This window comes from Manis javanica, chromosome 11 (genome assembly GCF_040802235.1).
Source record: "Manis javanica isolate MJ-LG chromosome 11, MJ_LKY, whole genome shotgun sequence".
Taxonomy (NCBI): domain Eukaryota; kingdom Metazoa; phylum Chordata; class Mammalia; order Pholidota; family Manidae; genus Manis; species Manis javanica.
In genome coordinates, this window is record NC_133166.1 from 19117899 (window position 1) to 19136631 (window position 18733).

The 18733-nt window shown below is 53.8% G+C and overlaps 2 non-coding genes across 2 annotated transcripts; one reads left to right on the forward strand and one right to left on the reverse strand.

The window, feature by feature from the left end:
* Window positions 1-15539: 15539 nt before the first annotated feature.
* On the forward strand, window positions 15540-15611 carry TRNAP-UGG (transfer RNA proline (anticodon UGG)). Its single transcript has one exon. It is a non-coding gene; the product is annotated as a tRNA-Pro (tRNA).
* Window positions 15612-15842: 231 nt separating this feature from the next.
* Window positions 15843-15914, reverse strand: TRNAP-AGG (transfer RNA proline (anticodon AGG)). Its single transcript has one exon. It is a non-coding gene; the product is annotated as a tRNA-Pro (tRNA).
* Between the last annotated feature and the right edge of the window lie 2819 nt (window positions 15915-18733).

Sequence of the window (18733 nt, forward strand, 5' to 3'; positions counted from 1 at the left end):
AGACTTGACCCAGCTCTCCTTCCAGCCCACTCTTCCTACAAGGGGAGTCAGACCGTGTTCCTCCCCAGCTCGCACCTTTTCTGGCTCACTGTTGTCCTGACAACCACGACCCTTCATACCTGGTCCCACCAACTTCTCTGGCATCCTCCCCCCTCTCCCTGCCTTGTCTGTCTCAGCTTCACCAACTGATAGTTCCGGTTCTCCCTCCAGGTCTTGACTCACGCTGCGCCAGAAAACACACCACTTTACCCAGTTCACTTCTACTCTTTCTTTAAAACTTCTCTTGGACAATCATCACTTCCAGGAATAGTTGCAAACATTTCTGAATCTTGCTTGACTAGGCACTATGCTAAATGTTTTCTATGAATGACTTCATTCAGTTCTCTCAACAGCTCTGGGAGGCAGGTGGCCTCATCCCCATTTTACAGATAGGAAACCAAGGCTCAGATCCGGCTCCTTGAGCTTCCCACAGTGGTTGGGGCACTGGCGGGGGCAGGACAGGCCTGTGTGGCAGGAGCAATGCTCTGCTGCTGTCCGTGATGCTGCCACCCCGGCCTGGGGCGTTCTCACCTCCCCAGGCACATCTGCTCCTCCAGGCCTCCAGCCGCTGTACATTCCAGGGTAAATTATGCTGTAACAAGAGGTGAAATCAAATGCGGGCCAAATAGGTTACCACGGCCATTTCATGCAAAATAATTCCAAGGCATCTGTCTCCCTCACCATGTGGGGTCAGGACACATGGAGACGGGAAGGACGAGGAGCCAGACCCCAACCTGGCTCTCACAAATAAATAAACAAGGCGCAGGCAACCGAGCGGCCAGCAGGCGGCTGCAGCATAAATCAGGGCTTTTATGGGGCGAGCGGCCTGTCAGGGCCCAGACCCCCCTGCCAGGCCTCTGAAAGAGAACACCAGTGGACACCTTGTGATGGAGCCCGGACCACTCACCCATACGCCCACCTGCCAGGCCCTCAGCCCCACCTGGCCACCCCTGAGGGTTACCAAGTCCAGCTCCCAGCATACATATGCACCCAAGGTCCCTGATTCATTCATTCACTCTAAGCATGGTGTGTAGTGAGCACTCGGTAAAAATTTCTCAAATGAGCACATTTGCTCATTTCTTTTTTTCCCCACCTCCCTCTCTCTGTCTCTGTATCGCTGAGGTCCCTTCAAGATGCAGGGTCCCTGCTGGGTGCCTGATTGGCTGAGCCTGGGTCCTGTGCCAGCCCTTGATACAGGGAGGGGTGGGGTTGGGAGAGGGACCTGGAGCCCTGCCTGCTGCCAAGACTCCTTCAGGGGAGGAATCCCCCCAGATTGGAAGGGGGTTTGCAGGTGGGCAGCAGAACAGCATATGCTCTTGCTGTCCCCCCTGAAATGCTGCACAGCTTGTACCTCTGAGCAGGATCCCTTCTGTTTGTCCCTCACGGTCCTTCCACTGGTTCTCAGAATTCCCTCTCCTCCTAAGGGTTCAAGGTTTGCTGCCTAGTCCAGTGGTTCCACTAACCCCAGCCCAGCATCATTTCACCCACCTGGACCCTGCATTTGGCAGTGAGTGGGTATTTGGGTATGGTGTATGGGGTTACCGCCCCATTTTTTTATTTTTCCTGTTTCTTTTTTTTTAATTTTTTATTAAGATATGATTGATATACACTCTTATGAAGGTTTCACATGAAAAAAATGTGGTTACTACATTTACCCATATTATCAAGTCCCCACCCATACCCCAATGCAGGCACTGTCTGTCAGCGCAGCAAGATGCCAGAGATCCACTATGTGCCTTCTCTGTGCTACACTGCTCTCCCCGTGATCCCCCACACCATGTGTACTCAACATAATACCCCTCAATCCACTTCTCCCTCCCTCCCCACCAGCCCTCCCACACCCCTCCCCTTTGGTAACCACCAGTTCATTCTTGGAGTCTCTGAGTCTGCTGCCATTTTGTTCCTTCAGTTTTGCTTCATTGTTATACTCCACAATGAGGGAAATCACTTGGCACTTGGCTTTCTCTGCCTGTTACTGCCCCATTTTTTATTGCAATAGTCCTCACAGCTTTTTTTCTACTCATCCATTCACTTAAAACATTTTATTGTTCTCAAATACACAAAACAAAAAGTTACCATCCGTGATATTTCATACATTCACAATGTAGTGCAGCCATCACCACTATCTAGTTTCAGAACATTTTCATTGCCCCAAAATGAAACCCTGAACCCGATAATGAGGCACTCCCTATTCCGCCTTCCCCAGTCCCTGGCAACCAATAATCTCCTCATAGCTTTTAATGGTGATTCTCATATAGGCAAGGTACATGCACTGCCCCCAGTTCACTAAGGAAGAAACAGGACTGGTGCAGCTGGGCAGCCCCCTCACCCCTGCCCCGCCTCATAGCCCAGTGTCCCTGCTCTCCACAGCAGCACCTCGGAGCAGTGTCTCGGGCCCCCTTGGAAGCTGAAAAGATGCTGCTCCCGCCCCTAGAGGGCTCTGGGCTTCTTTCCTTGGTAGGTGATTAGCAAGAGGCAGTGCTATAAATTCAGAGCTCTGCGTGGTTGCCGGGTGCCTTTAAGTGATTGATTGATGGGCTGAGAAGGCCTCAGGTGGTGGTGGGGGTTAGGGCCGGGGAGGTGACAGGGAGGGTACCCAGGGGCGTTGGCTGCACCTCTGCTGGTTTTGGCTCCAGAGCAGAAGTTCACACAGTTCTGACTGGCCCTCCAGGCCTGGTTATACACACCACACCCAGCCCCTCCCTGCTCACACCTCTAGGCTTTGCAGACAGCGTTTCCTCTTTCTGGACCTCCTTTTCTCCTTCAAACCTCTCCAGACTGTAGCTCCTATTCATCCTTCAAAAACCTAATCCTTCAAAAACCTACCCTGTGGCCCCCCGCCAGGGTCAGGGCAGTGTCGCAGCAGTGTAAGCAGCAGCACAGTGCTCCGGAGTGAAGCCTGGCATTCGTGCAGCTACAGAGCTCCACCAGTGAGGCTGACTTGTAGCCAGGGCTGAGAACCCCGGGCAAGGACCCCTTCTCTCCGCTTCACCAGCACAGCCTCTTCATCCAGGGAATGTCTGCTCAGGGGGCCTGTGGCCCATGCTGCACTGAAAGCTCCTTGAGACCACAGTCTGCACAGTGTCCTGGTTAAGAGCCCCCGACTGTTTTTTAAAACAGCTTTATTGAGATATAATTCACATATCATGCAATTTACCCACTTAAAAGTATGCAGTGTTTTTGGTGTATTACATTGTAATTTTAAAAATTGTGATAAAACATTTATAATGTCAAATGTGTTCTTTCAACCATTGTTGAGTGTGTAGTTCAGTGGCATTAATTCATTCACAATGCAACCATCAGAGCCCAAGACTTTGGCTTCAGATGGACCTGGGTTCTGTCCTACTCCATACACGTATGGCCTCTTCTCTGAAGCCCTATTTTCCCATTGGGAAACTGGGGACCCGAGGGGCCACCTCAGAAGTCATTGTGAGGATTAAATGAGGCAATGGGAGTGAATGCCTTGCAGACTGAAACCCCATGTATATGCCCATGCTGTGCAGCCCCAGGCAGGCCTCTGGCCCTCTCTGGCCCCAGCCCCTAGTTTTAACAAGGCTGAGAGTGGATGAGGTGTGCTCTGGGAGCTCTGACATCTAGTGCTCATGGATCTGCCCCATCAGAAGTCCTGCCTTCATTATGATGGTGGCCGTGGGTCTCATGCCAGCCTCCTCTGAGGACTTCCCCCATAACCCAGCGGCCCTGGTAGCCATGGCAGACCATGTCACATAGCCAGAGGTGACTGGACCTGGGAGGACATGTGAATCAACAGCATCTGGAGCTGAGAGCCTGTGAGGCTGCAGTGGTAGTTGCTGGTGCTGAGCCTGGGGGGCGAGATGTGCGAAATGCACAGGGCCTTACATATGGCTGAAGGTGGTGGCCCTCAGGGAGAGCCGGTTCAAACAGGTGGCAGGCTCAAATCCTGCATGCCAGGCTGAGGAGCTGGGACTGTATCCCCAGAGAAGTGGGAGGCCCATTGTTCTCAGGACCTTAAAACCAGGCTGGGCCATCGTGGAGCCCCAGAGTGCTGAGCGGGCAGAGGGGAGAGGAAATAGAACAGTGTCCCCAGCCATGTACCTTTGGGTCAGTCCAGGCCCCTTGAAGAGCTTCAGTTTCCCTTCCAGCATTGGGACTACACTCAGGGGTGCCCAGGACATGGGTGTGAGACCAGGGCTGAAGCAGGGAGGACTCTGCTGAACTAGAAACTTTCCCTAATTGGGGCCATTCATGTCCATGAGGGCAAAGCTGGGCCTCAGGAGCCAGATGGTTTAAACTCTAAGTGTGCAATAGAGTTCCTGGACAGGACAGGGGTTTGGAAACCCTAGGGACCCCAGGAGCAGTCTGGGGGCTGTATCCCCTCTAGGCTGAGGTTTTGTACCAGGTCTGGCAGGGGCTTCCTTTTCTGTCTGTAGAGCTGCAGAAAGTACCACGCCTTAGATCCACCAGGCAGGCCTCCTGCGCTGCCCAGCCTGAGGGTCAGGGTCCCACTGTGCAGGCTCTGTGCTGGGTGAGCCCTGCAGGGCCAGGGCTGGCCCATCTGCTCTGAGAGTTGGCACCCAGGGCTGCCCAATGGGCCATGTTGGCCTGACCATAGAGTGATAGAGTTGTTAGGAAGAGACTCTGCTCCTAGTGCCTGCATTTGCCAACTGCGAATTGAGGCAGTGACTTAAACTCTTTGGGTTTCTCTTTTCACATCTGTAAATGTGAATAAAACTCCTATACCTTGTGGAGCTAGTGCGAGGCTTAACCAAGGTGGTGTGTGTGTCATGCTTAGCAGTGGGCCTGGTGTGGTCTGTGCTCACAAGCAGCAGCCATCCCTTCAGCACCCAGGCTGGGCCTCTGGGATCTGAGGGTGGAGAAGGGGGCAGCAGGGAGTGAGGAGGGGCTGGAGAAGGGGAATCCTGGAAGTCATGGGGAAAGCACCCCATTTGCCTTTAGGGATCTCTCACCTCCTGAACCCCTTCCTGTTCCAGGTCCAGGCCCACCTGGGCTTCCCTGAGCCTAGGAGGCTGTTCAGACTCGTGGCATGGGGCAGGGAGACAACTCCAGGCTTCAGGAGCAGATTCCAGCCTTCTCAGCTGCCCACTGTGTGGTCCTGGTCCTTGGTTTTATAGTCTTAGTTTCTCCTCCTGTCAAATAGGGCTAATGACATCTGCCTGATTGGGAATGAAATCACGTGGGGGGACTGGGGTGAAAGGTATGTGCACAGGTAAGAGATTCAAGTCTGAGTGTTACAGAAGCCAGAGGGGCAGGCCTCAGACACCATTTCTGTCAGACGAGGACACTAAGCTGCAGAACAGAACAGCAATGAGCCATTGCTACAAAGTGACAGGATGAGGCCCAGGCCAGACACTGAGCTCAGCGCCCAGCAGGCTATTCCCACATCTTACTGCCTCCTGAGAGCAAGCAGCGTATGGCCACCATCAATTTTACACCTCACCTTTCAGATGGGTCATCTGGGAACTGCCTGACAGTGCCAAGAGAACAGCATCAGAACTAAGGGTCAACCATGCTAGACCTCCTCTCTGCCAGCCAAGCCACACAGCTCTGCCGTGAGGCTAGCCAGTGCCTGAATCAGCTAGGCACTCTAGAATCAGCAGGGACAGCCAAGCCACACAGCTCTGCCCTGAGGCTAGCCAGTGCCTGAATCAGCTAGGCACTCTAGAATCAGCAGGTGGCTCCATCACAGCCCATTGCCTCAGTCTAGGCCCTCAGGGAGCTCATGGAAGGAATATCTTCCCCCCTTTCCCAGAGGAAAACCAGGTTGTATTTTGAGAGTATGAGGGATGTGATGGGCCCTCTAGGCTCCTGCCTCCTCTGAATTGTTCCAGGGCCCTTTTTGCTGTCCTATGGCCCCAAGGTCCCACCAAGCCCCTGTGGTATCTTTGTGAAAGTTAGAAAAAGGTACCCTGTTTGGGCAGATACAGCCTGATGCCAGGATTTCACCACCCACTGCCCCCCCCCCCCAGTTAGTGCCCTCGTACAGTACAAGTCCTGCACAACTGGGCCCTGCCCAGGCCCTGTGTTCTCCCCTCCCAGCTGGGTCCCACTCCATCCTTGGAGCTCCCCCAGAGTGCCTGGCAGGTGTACTCTCTCTCCAAACTCTTTTTCTTTCTCTGTAGGATGATCAGCCCAGAGGCCCCTCCTGTGCCAGGATGCCCCATAGGACCTGGGCAGGTGAAAGGCCCTTGCCCAAGTTTATGGGTTTTCTAGAATTCTCCTGGCTTTTGGCATCAGACTCCAACTCTGAAGTGGTACCAGAGTGCCCTCTCCTCCCACTGATGGGAGGGGGACTCTGTCCTCACCTCCAATGGCCTCTTCTCTGAAGGCTTCTGTGTTCTGGATGGAGACAAAATGGCCTGTACACACTAGCTACTGTGCAGAGCTGCTCCTGTAACTCCCACTGGAAATCCTTTCTCTGCTCCCCACCACCACAGAGGTCAAGGCTCCCTCACCTGGCCCAGAGGCCCACAGCCCTACCTTGTGCTCCCCTCCAGCTTTCTAGAAGGCCGTCCCCTCCTCCTCTCTGGGCTCCAGACAGATGGAATCTTTCAATTCCCAGAAGGCACCGGGGGCTTTTGCCTTCCGAGTAGTTGCTCCCCTGCCCTAGAAACCTGTTACATGGCAGAGCTCATTCTATGTAAATGACAGTTTACACAGAACATGCATAACCTTAGCTCGTTTGAACCTCACCATGGCCCAGTGAGGGGACAGGGCAGGATATTTACATCTGTGCCACTCACTGTCCCATCTAGCAATGTACTCTCCTATTCACGCTGGTACAGTGGGCAGATCGGTGAGTGGATGGGTGACTTGACAGGTGGGGAGGGACTGGATCTGGACACAAGGCAGGAAAAATTTGACATGTGATAGAGTCTGTGCAGCCCAGGGTGGGTCCCCTGCAGGGAGTTCTGGTCTATGTAATTGGGTGGCCTGGGACTGGGCAGAGAGGCAGCCAGGGATCCCTGGGCCAAGAGGAGGAGAAAGGGCCTACAGGAGGGAGCAGGGTATGTGGGAGGCAGGCAGCAGCCGCAGAGGCCCCCTTTCTCCTCCTGGCTAGTCGGGCACTGGCCTTGGCATCCACCAGAGCTCTCTGAACCACCCCAGGCAGATGCCAGAGGGAATCTGCTCTGTTCCAGCTTCCCACACCCAGCTCTGGAGGAGCTCCCAGGAGGGCCTGGGCTGCTTGAGTTGTGGGGGTGGGAGGGGAGCCCCCAACACCACCCAGCCTACCCTGGAGGTGGGGGCCTGGAACCCTCCATTGTTGGGGTACAGACTTAGATTTCTCAGTCTCCCAACTCCCACAGTGGGGATGAGTTGGGGCTTTGTGAGGGCAATGGAAGAAGGTAGTTTGAAAACTGGTAATGGAGAATTTTCAGTCCAAGGGAGACACAGACTGGAAGGGTGTGGTGCCGTCTGGGGTCTGAGGGCGGTGGGGTGAGGAATGGTTGAGGGCTAGAGAGTGTGTGGGTGTCCGTCACTGTCCCTCCACACCCCTCCTCATCATTCCCTACCACATGCAACCCCCAGGCAGGATGCGAACCAGTGTGTGTCTGTATATCTGTGCGCATCTGTGTGTCCGTCTATGCCTATGTGCATCTGTGTCTGTATGTCTGTGTGTCCGTGTGTGTCTACATGTATCTGTATGTGTCATTAATTATACCTGCCTCACAGGGCCATTATGGGCAGGTGGCAGGATTTAAAAGCAGCTGGCAAGGAGGCAGCTGTGGGCTGAGCCAGGGCCATAAGCTGCCCCTGACATGTGTGTCCCAGGGCTGCTGCCCTGATATCCAGGACCTGATCCCAGATTAGGAATGTCAAAGGCCACATCACTGCACAATCTTGGGTTTTCTATTCCTACCTTCAAAGTCCCTTTCATGCCAAGGGAAGAGAGAAGGTACCAGATAAAATCAAGGAATCACATCCATTCATTCAACACACTTTCCCTGTTACATACTGTGTGTGCAGCACAGTGTTGGGCTATGGATGCAAAGATCCATCAGACCCACTGCCCCTGAGGAAAGCTTAAGGCTAAGCGGGGAGAAGCACATATAAACAGGTGGTCATAGCTCAGACCAAAGGAAGCCTGGGGGGCATGGGAGCTCAGCCTAGGAGGTTCCAGAAGCCATTACAGACTCACAGATTCCAAGAAAAAAGAAACTTAAGAACCGAGATCCAAAAGACCTAAGGCTTCCTGAATACCAGGAGGAGACAATGTGGCGTATTCCCATTGATGGGGAGGGAAGTGTGGACGACGCCACAAAACCTGTCTGTCCTGGCAGAATAACGGCTTATCACTCTAGGCAGCCAGCAGGGGAGGGGATGTGGGACAGAGGGAATAAAGGAAAAAGCAGTTGTTGTGGCCATGCCATGCGTCTCAGTGAATCCCTTCAGGGACTGGGTCACAGACCTGGATGGGACACAGGTTCCCACTTTCATGTATATAAGGTTGGCCTTCTAAAGGCAGGGTGGGGAGGGGGCAACAGGGTACAGTGCAGTAGCTCAGGCCAGGCCTGGCCCTGACTCTGCTGTTTACTATCCGTGTGACCCTGGGTCTCTCTGGATCACAACTTTTTCATCTTTAAAATGGGAGTGTTAATTCCACCTCCAGGCCTGTGCTAAGGATGAATAGAGACCATGCATAAGGACACACTGGTACAGGGCTACACACAGCACAGGGATTCAGCAAAAGTCATTTTCTTTGCTCTTAGAGAGCTGGGCCATGCCCGGGACACACTGGGCATGCCTGGGGAGTGCTGGCATCCTGAGTGGCTGGTGGGAGAGGACACTGGAAAGCCACCTGCTGCTTCTTCCTCATTCCAACATGTTTCCTTTCAGGAAGAAAGGACCCTTGGGAGGGAGCAGGAGCGGTGGGTGGTGGAGAAGCGGCACTGTGGGGCAGGCTGACCCAGGCAGAACTTTCCTGACATGTGGAAAGGGCTCCTGCCAGTATTTTTTGGTGGCTGTTCTTTTTCTTTTTGACCAGGGATCAGTGAGGGGCAGGGGGTCCAGAAGAGGTGAGGAGGCACTTGCCTGGGTCCCACAGAGGGATGGGTTCTGTCAGGCAGCCAACCCAGGCCCTTCTTCCCCAGCCTGGGTAGCCCCCTCACTCTGCCGCTGCCCCTAGGTCCCTACTGACACGTATGTCCCTAGAAGGAGGTGGGCCTGGAGTGGCAGGCCCAAGCCCTCTGGCTGGGACAGGAGGTAAGGAAGGGCTGGGTACACTCCCCCCCCACCGACCCCATCCGCGATCTGGGTTACCCTGCCAGAGGGTGCTGTGGGCTACGGCGGATTAATGGTGCGGAGTCCACTCATTTCCTCTGGCCGGGACACAGGCTGTACCACACAGCCCCCTATTGTTGGCAATCCTTATCTTGGGAAGTCCCGCCAGCCCCATCCGGAGGAGGCAGCTGGGCCCCCATGCCTCCGGCCTCACCTTTCTTTGCCTCTTGGAGGCTGGAGAGCTTGGCAGAGCTGGTACCTAGGGGCAGGGGCAGGGGCAGGCCTTGATCCATGTCTCCCTCCTCCCCCCAGAAGTCTGGACTTTACCTCAGGGCCAGGGGGTGTCATAGAAAGGGAGCACAGCAGGGCCTGGGTCTCAGCTGTGCTTCAGAAGGGGAGTTCTGGGGGGTCAGGTATGAACTGGAAGATGCGAGGCTTAGGGCAGGAAGAGCGGGAGGCAGTGGAGGCAGGGAGCCAGCTGCCCTCAGGGACCTGGCTGGGATAGGACAGAGCGGGGCACCGTATTCCCCTGCTCTGAGCCCCTCTTCAAGGAGCACACCGCCAGTGTCCATGCCGGCTCCTCTGGCTGAGTCGCCCTCCTGAAGGTGCTGACACGCACTTGAAGATGCAGCACTTTCATCACAGAACTCAGGAAGCCTTCTCCGACCCAGATAGGTGGGCCCCCAACCCAGACTCAGCCCCTGCGGCCCTGGGCATCCCCAGCACCCCATCAGCACTCTGTGTGGATGCACGCCTGTCCCCACTAGACTGGACGTGCTTTGATGGGGGGACCCCCATGTCCTCAGGACTTGCCCGCCCCTGCCCTAGCCAGCCTGCAGAGAGGTTGGATCCACTAAATTGCTGCCGCCCAGACCCTCTCCAGCCAGGGCTCCTCCTGCCTTAGGTTCCCACCCCAAGCCCCTCCCATCAGCCCACCTGCCCTCCCACCATGATTTTGGGCAATTCCAAAAAGAGAGCACATTCCCCTCTCCCTTTCTGACCAGACAGCTCCATTCAATAAATTGATTAAAAGGGTCCAGAGCTAAAAAAAAAAGTTTAAAACCACAAGATTTCTCCATTCTAACCCTTAACAGAGGAGGATATGCTCAACTGATAATCCATAAGCAGTCTAGAAAATAAACTTCACATTAACAGAGACTTTCAGTGCCTTCACTCTGAGAAGTTATTTAATGGAGGTGATGTAGGCAGTGCAAGAGAGTGATGAAGCAGTGCTGTTTGGGGACAAAGGAATCTCCCCAGGACTCTTCATATACTAACCTGAAGTCAGCTTTCATAAGCGGCTGGCTTTCTAAAAGTCCTCACTCTGGTCACAGCTCACCAGCTCCTGGAACTGGACACTTAGCACTGTGGAAATCTTAGGAGGAATCAGGGAGTCCTGGCATGGGCACCTCCAAGAGGTGCAGCATCTAAGAGCCCAAGTACCGCTCTTAGCTCTTAGCCCCAGGAGCAAGTGGGGGGCTGCTGCAGGCTGAGAAGGACCCTGAGAGATGACCAGGTGGCTTAAGCAACTCTCTCCTCTCCTCTCCCCTCCCCTTCCCACCCCTCCCCTCCTCTGCACCTGCTCTTCTGGCCCACTAGCCTCAGTGGGGCTGTACAGAATCTGCCAGAATCACTGCCTGTCCAATCTGACATGGGAGCCTGCTCACACCAGCTCTGTCGATGGCCACCCCTCTCAGGCAGGCTGGGTGGACCGGGCATGGGAAGAGGAGGCTCAGACAGTCTGGGTGGACAGGTGTTGGCGCTCAGCGGTTGCACAGTAGATGCCTTCTCCCGCCGCCACAGCACAGGGAGGTGGAGCAGGCCCCACCTCAGGCAGCATCTTTGCTTCTCTGAGACTGTTCCGTCATCTACGAAATGGGGGTGATGAGAATCCCAACCTTCCAAGGCTACTGGGAAAGCTAACTGAGATCATGGGTATGAAATGGCCTTGCAGCCTCCTGGGAGTTAGACAAATGTCATTAACATCATAAAGAGTATTAATAATGAATAAAAGGTACAAGGAAAGGCCTGTCAGGTAGCCAATGAGATATTAAAAATTAAGTCCAAGTGAGGTGGAGTGGGAGTGGGCCTGGTGTCTGGGAAGCTTTCTGGAAGAGCCAGGATCTGGGCAGTGACCTGCAGGGAGGGCCTGGGGTGGGGCAGAGGAAACCCTCCAGTCCTCAGCAGTGGTTGACAGCCTCCAGGCATGAGTTTTCATCATTTCTTACCAGCCACCAAACCAACAGCCCCGGACCCTGTAGGCACCTGCTCCTCCTGGGATGGCATCTGCCTGTCAGGAAGAGTGGAGGAGAGGAAGGGCCAGCTCACTGAGATGAACAGATGGGGGCAAACCTGCTCCCTGACTGCCTAGGGAAAGTCTCCAGGGACTAATTGACAGCTTGAAAACACCGTTGTCTTCATTTCCTGCCTGCCCGAGTTACCTGTAGATTCATTTTACAGATGACGAAAGTGTGGCTCTGAGAGTTTAGGTGCTTGGGTTCAAGGGGTTGGGAAGCCATCCCCAGTGGTGCAACCCAGCTCAAAGTTGGTTAATGTCCAACACAGGAACAATCAAGCTTGTGTGTTCATGGTTGTTTGCGTGGGTGGGTAGGAGCTGGAGGGAGACCCCTTGCTTCAGGGAAGATGCAAAGCAGAAGAAACCTGCCACTGGGAATGGAGTTTCAGTGACTTTTCATTTCTTGGATTGGGTCCTAAAATGAATGATTGATTTGAGGTTCTGTTTGCAGCCTGCAGATTGGGTGTCTTCCTTCATCCCTGAGACTCTGTCCTGAGGGAACTCAGAGTAGGAGTCTTGGGGAGGGGGCTGGCCTGGACCAGGGTGGTGGCTCCACATGGGCCATGGGGAGGTGACCCTAGTCACTGGGGCAGCAGTACCTTCCCTCCCTCCCCACTTTCCCGCCTCCCCTCTAAGCAGAAGTAGGGAGAAGGCAGGGGCAGGGAGGGAGGCTGAAGACAGCCTGACTCACTGTGCCTTGAGCACAGCTGTCTGGAGCTGCCTTGATAGCAGTAGCTGAATCCCAGCCTGCTTCCAGGCTGAAGGTCAGACCTCATGACCCTGTCTGCCTCTTAGGTAGAGGGCAGTGATGGCTACTTAGCCACAAGTACCAAAGGCATTATTTGAAAGTCAAGAGGACAGTGAGGTGGCCATTGGTATAATCCAGGGGAGAGATGGTGTGGTCTGAGCAAGGCAACATTCAGGAGAATGACATCTGTCATTATCTCCCAGTGGCACCTATCCTACAGAGGAGAAAACTGAGCTCACCCCAGCAGCAAATCGGGGGGGTAGTGGGGTCCTGGGGCAAGTCAGAGCTCTGTCCTCAGCCCCTCAGCTGGAGTCTGTGTATCTGAGACCTCTCGTGCTCGGCTTGCCCTACGCCATGGGATGCCCCGGTGACCTTCCCCCTCCTGTGTGGATTGCTAGGACAGGAGCAGCCTCTGTGGGGCTCCAGGTCTGACCCATCCCCAGACTCTCCCTTCCTGGCTCCAGGAAGTCTGGGGCCCTGCAGACTCCCAGGAATGTCCCTGGCCTGGGTTGGCCAGCTGGGGAGGCCTGGGCCTGCCACATCCTCTGTAGGCTGAGCCATTGGGAAGATTGAGGCCCTCAATACCAAGCTTTCATGCGCTGGAGCTGGGTTAGATTCAGGAGGAACCTCACTGGTCATCTGAGTCATCAGAGGGGAAAAGGTCCCAGAAAGGGCTATGTCTCACCCAAGGACACACAGTAATTTGAAGAGACACAGTGGACAACTCTGTAAAGGATGTAGCTTTTGCATCCATCCTCACCCCAACCTTTCTTGTAGGGCTGTAAGGAAGGCAGGGATCATGATCCCTATTTTACAAAGAGAGAAAATTGAGGTTCCCAGAGAGGCAGTTGATTTGACCAAAGACACATAGTGACACAGACCATCTGTGAACCCAGGTCTGTCTCACTCCTTGTTCTGAAGTCTTTCCTAGTTCCCATTCTCTTCTCACTCAGTGATTGCTGATCAATCAGCAAACCTTTCCCAAGTACTTAGCCTGGCATCGAGGATCCAGCAAGAGAAATTAGCCACACTTTCTGCCTTCAAGGGGCTCTCTGTCTGGAGTGGCCAAGGAACAAATGCATATGAAGGAGAACAATAAAAAAGACAGAGGCGGGGTAGGGCACTGTGGGCTGAAGCATTCAAGGAAACCTTCCTGTAGGAGGTGGCATTTCCAGAATTGTTTGAATCAGGGGAGCTAGAGAAAGAGCCCATAAGGTGTATCTGGGGAGAAGGTTGGAGGAAGGAAGCAGGAAATGAACTACAGTGACAGCACATGTGCCCCTAGAGGGGAGGAGAAAGCAGTTTTTCAAAGGCTGTAGTGTGATGGTAAGATCTCTATTGATGCTGGATCAGACAGACCAGATATTACTAAAATCCCAGAAAGACAGGCTAGGTGCTCCTCACTTTGAGTCTTCAGCCCCTAGCACTGGGTCTGACATCGGGAGTCAGCTGAATAAATAAATGACCCCAATTTCAACAATTACTAGAAAAGTGCCCTTGGGCAAGTCACTCCACTTTATGGCCTCAGCTTCATTATCTGTGAGATGGGAGAACTGTAAAACACCCTTGACGTGTTTGTTGAGTGGATCTGATGGGAAAATATCTGTAGAAGTGGCTTGTATCATGCTTGGCACATGGTAAGGTGCTTAATATCTGAAGATATTTCTATTATCCTTCATTCACTCTTTGTCATGTGCAACTTAAAAGTGCTTAAAAAACCACAAAGCCGTTGGCCCACTTTGTGAGCCCTTCTCAAGTGTTCAGAAAGGAATGTACATAAAATGGAGGCCTTGCTGGGACAGGCTGAAGTAATGTCATTTTCAGAAGCAGCAAAATGCTGCAGAGCCAGGAGTTATTTGGGGGTTAGTGACTCAGGAACATATGAATGTCGGGAACTGCCCTTTTCTTTATAAATTGTGTTCACACAATTTCAGATATTTCCTGGAAAATAAATGTGAATATAAATATGATATGTATATGTGTATATATGTCAAATATAAATATGTACATGGAAATGTATATATGGGGGAAAAGCAAGGCAGGCAGTGAGAGATGCCTGACACCTGAATTTCAACCCCAGCTTTGTCAATGACAGCTGGGTGACCTTGAGTAAAACACTGATCCTCTCTGATCCCTTTGCTCATCAGTAAAATGGGGATATTTCTTGCCTTAATTTGTTATTGAGGGAATTAAATAGAATATAGCTTGTGAAATCACTGCTGGTTGTTGTTATTAAGCACGTGCTGTCTTTTATGATTAATTATTATTAAGCAAGTGCTGTTCCTATACTCCGAGGTCAGGGAGAAGACTTTAGTTTCGCTCTTCACCCACGGAGCTTCCAGTCTAGTGGCTGGAGCTGGATGAAGAGATGAACTGTAGGCCCCTGGGAGGCTAGGGAAGGATGAAAGGTAATCTGAAGGTGTGCGTTTGCAAAAATTCATTAATGCAAAAATAGTAGTAAAAATCAGACGGGCCAGGCAGAGGGCTCGCTGCTCGCGCTAGGGAGCCCTTGCGTAACCGCTGTTACTTTTGTCTCCCTTTCTCCTGGCTCGGCGCTCCCTTGGCGGCGCTGCCACGAGGTCGCCATTGTTCCAGGGCGGCGGAAAGCCTCCCGCTATTGGCCCTGCGGCCTGGCTCTGGAGCTGCAGAGCCGAGGCCACCCTCGCCCTCCGTGGGACATCCTCCGCGCGGCTGCCACCGTGCCCTTCTGTGTAGTTCTCACCCACCGCCTGGGCACCATTCGCTCGGCCCTGGACTGACATTTCACATTTAGCGATTGATGCGTTGGGTCGGACCTTCCACCTGAACTGATTAAGCACCTGTGGCATGCCAGGCCTGGGGCTGGCGTTGCGAGCACGCCGAGACAGTGCCATCCACAGCCAGGGTGCTGGAGGCGGGAAGCTCAGGGCGCACGGGGCAGGAGGCCTGTCCTGCCGGAAGATCGAGGCTGGACCGGTACCTAGGAGTGAGAAGAGGGAGTGGAGGAAAGAACGTTTCCGGGCAGAATGGGGGATGGCAAATTCCTGGGAGCAAACGCGGAGGACACTTTCGGCCCTGAATCCCTATGTGACCCTGCCGGAAGCTCTTTGGCCAGTCCGAGCGCCGGGATGCGCGTTATTTTTCCCCATTGAATTCGCGGTCCATTGGAGCACCGCGTGAACATGAATGGTACGCACTCGCGCATGCTCATACCTAGTATTTCCCCTAGTAAAGTAAAGAAGAAAAGCTTGAGCAGCCGGCTCGTTGGTCTAGGGGTATGATTCTCGGTTTGGGTCCGAGAGGTCCCGGGTTCAAATCCCGGACGAGCCCCTCTTTTTACTGTCTTGCACATCCGTTTTGGTAATCTGCAGTCCTAGTAAATACGAAATGAAACTCAATGCAATTTGAATAGACCAAAGACTGAATAAAATTGGGCGAGCGGTTTCTCTCCATTTCTCTCGCTCACAGTCATCTTCCTCGAGAATTCTTACAGGTTGAGAAATATTTAGGGACCGGAGGTCTGGAACAAGAAGAGAAAGTTTTAAAAAAGTATAAAACATGGGGCTCGTCCGGGATTTGAACCCGGGACCTCTCGCACCCTAAGCGAGAATCATACCCCTAGACCAACGAGCCACCGCTCCTAATCACCTTTGCTTTTCTTTATTAGTAGAGTAGACGGTGCCCCGGAGCCTACGCACTCCCGCCCCAGACCTTTTGGGTGCTGTATACGTTTAGAGTGGGCCACAAGCTAAAGATCCTCGTCCGTTCGCTGAGACACCGGACACCCGGATTCCCTCCTTTGCCCCCGAGCTCTGGGTCCGAACTCGGGGACAAGATACCAGTCTGCCGTGCATTAGGGACGTGTGCGTTTCTGCAGACCCGAAACTGCGTGTTTACCCCCGATCACGGAGATGGGCGGGGACTGAGGAGAACGGCTCGCCCCGTACAAGAGCGGCGGGGCTAGGAAGCCGGACGGAGCTAGGACCTTCCTAAGTCCGGCGCGGGCCTTCCTAACGCTCTGGCTTTACTATCACCGTCAGCATCCGCATCGGCATTATTGCACAGCCTGGGTCTTGGGGTTCCTGAACATCTCACTTCACGCGAAGATCACCGGACGTCGCCAATCGTTGGCCTTAAATTTAGGTCAGGGCTAGGTCAGAAGTGCGGATTCCTTCGTTTAGGTCCGGAACCTGGGCGGAGCTCGCCAATTCTGGTCCCCTTCTGCATGGGTCTCCCAGCACCCGGGAGCAGACGGGGGTGTGTGTGTGTGTATCTGGTATTTCTTCTCGCGCTTTGCCTCTGCGGCCACCGGCCAAGGGTTCCAGGCACCCCAAAAGGCCTCTGTGGGGAGTAAGGTTGCCAGACCCACCCAGAGAAACAGGGGTTCCGTGGAGCCCCTCCATCATTTGATTCATCAGGTCCCTGGGAAAGACAGCCAGTGTGTTTGGGCTGCTCACGTGGTGCAAAGAGGGTAACAAAATCTGCCCTTTCTAACTGCTGGAGAAAAGGAGGAAGGAGGAGCTGGGATCTCCCTGCCACCACACCACACACACACCTGACACATGGCCTGGATAGTGAAAAGTTAGTAGCGGTGCTGGTGCCCTGCACACACACTAACAGTGGTCCAGCAAGTTGCAGCCAATTTACATAGCTTGTCATTCCTTCTGTACATGCATCCCCTGACTTCAAGATGGGGAACCAGAGAAGCCCAAGAGGGACTTCTCCTCAGTGGCCTCCAAACCCCCTATGGCTGTGCCTTGTATCCTCAGAAGCTTGCTGGAGCCTCACACTTCCTTATTTCCAGGTCTGAGGATGTGCTGGTAGGAAGAAACACCTCAAGTTAGTCTGCTGGAAGCATTTATAAAGCTTCTTTCACTCCACAACACACTTCCCCTGGCGCCTGCTCTGCCCCAGCCCTTGGCTCTGGGGACACTGATGAGTCAGGTCTGCCTCCTGTTCAGGTCTCCTGTCTCTTGTCCAGCGGTGGCCACACTGGCTGTGCCCTCTGCCTGGACCACGGCTGTGGGCTGCTCTGCCAGACCTCAGTATGGGCCCTGGCCAGCTGTGGTTGCTGCTAAACGAGGCTGTGGCCTGAACACATATGCAGGACCTCACGTTCTCCGCCCAGGCCCTCCACACCCTCAGAAAGGCCTTCTTCACAGACAGTCCAGTTGCTTCAGACCCCGCAGGGGTTCTCCACAGCCTTGGCAATAATGGAAGACCTCTTTGCTGCCACTCCCAGCCCTCTGAGGCCTCACTTCTCCTTCATCACCTCTCAATAGGCCCTCCTAACTCCACCTTGAACAGCCCAGGCCGGGCTCCATTCAAAGCTGCCCTTCTGTCAAGAATGCCCAGTTTCCTCCAAATTCCCAGCCTTGCCCTTTCTGCTTCAGCACCAAGGCAGACCTGAGCTAGTTCAGGTTCTCTCCATCCCCATGCCCCCTGCTCCTTCAGTCCCTGTCACCCCAGTTGCTTGACCTCACATGCACCTGTGTCTCCACCAGCAGGGACTGAGAAGGGGCTCCTGAGGAAGAGCAGAGGCCCTGTCAGCACAGATGACCTATGGAGAAGTGTTCGTTGAATGAGTGGTATTGTGTCTCTTTCTCTAAAAGCTGAAACCAAAGAAAAACATAACAGCTCAAAACCTGGTGTGAGTCAGAGGTTTGAGGCTTGTTTGCTCTCTCAATTGGCACAAAAGGCCCGTCAGTCACAAAACTTCTGAGGGGGATTCTCTGCCCCCTCTGCCAAAGCGGGGGCCCTTGGAGATGACCTCACTGGACAGCAGGGTGGAAGGGCTCAGCAGGAGAAGGTGATTTTCCAACCAAAAGGGCCTCCGCATGTGGTGACTAGGCCAGAGAATGTCTCAGGAAGGCCAGTGTGGGGAGCAGCCAGTGATGGGTGTCTTGTGGGTATGTCTCCCCAGAGTTTTCACAGGACTGGGGTAAGGACTGGCACGTGTATATGTGGGGGTGGGGGGTGCTTTATGGCTGCTGAGCCAGGATATCGGACCTGTCAGACCTGGAGGCCACTCCTCCAAGCAAATCTGGGCTTCTGACTGGACTCTCTGAGTAGATGGTGTGATATAAATATTTAGGCCCCATGAGCTGTTCTCACTCTGGGGAAAGCGCAAGACTTCACAGATGCAGGGCTGTGATTAATACCATGCGCTTTACATACCAAGTGGCCTGGACCTGGCCAAGCAGGGAATCTTGGAGATTCTTGGCCCTCAGAGCAGAAGGGAAGGGCAGGGAGAGAGGAAAGTGGGGAGAGAGCAATTTCCTTCACACACACCCTCATTTATCCTGTTCCTTCAGCAAACAGCCCTGTGCGTGCAACTGGGGGAGGCATGCCGAGCGGCGAGCTGATTCCTAAATGCTCTGTCCAGCTAAAGTGCTGGTGCTCCAGGGAGGAGAGGGTAAGTCAGGGGAGAATGGAGATGATGGGGGGAGAGC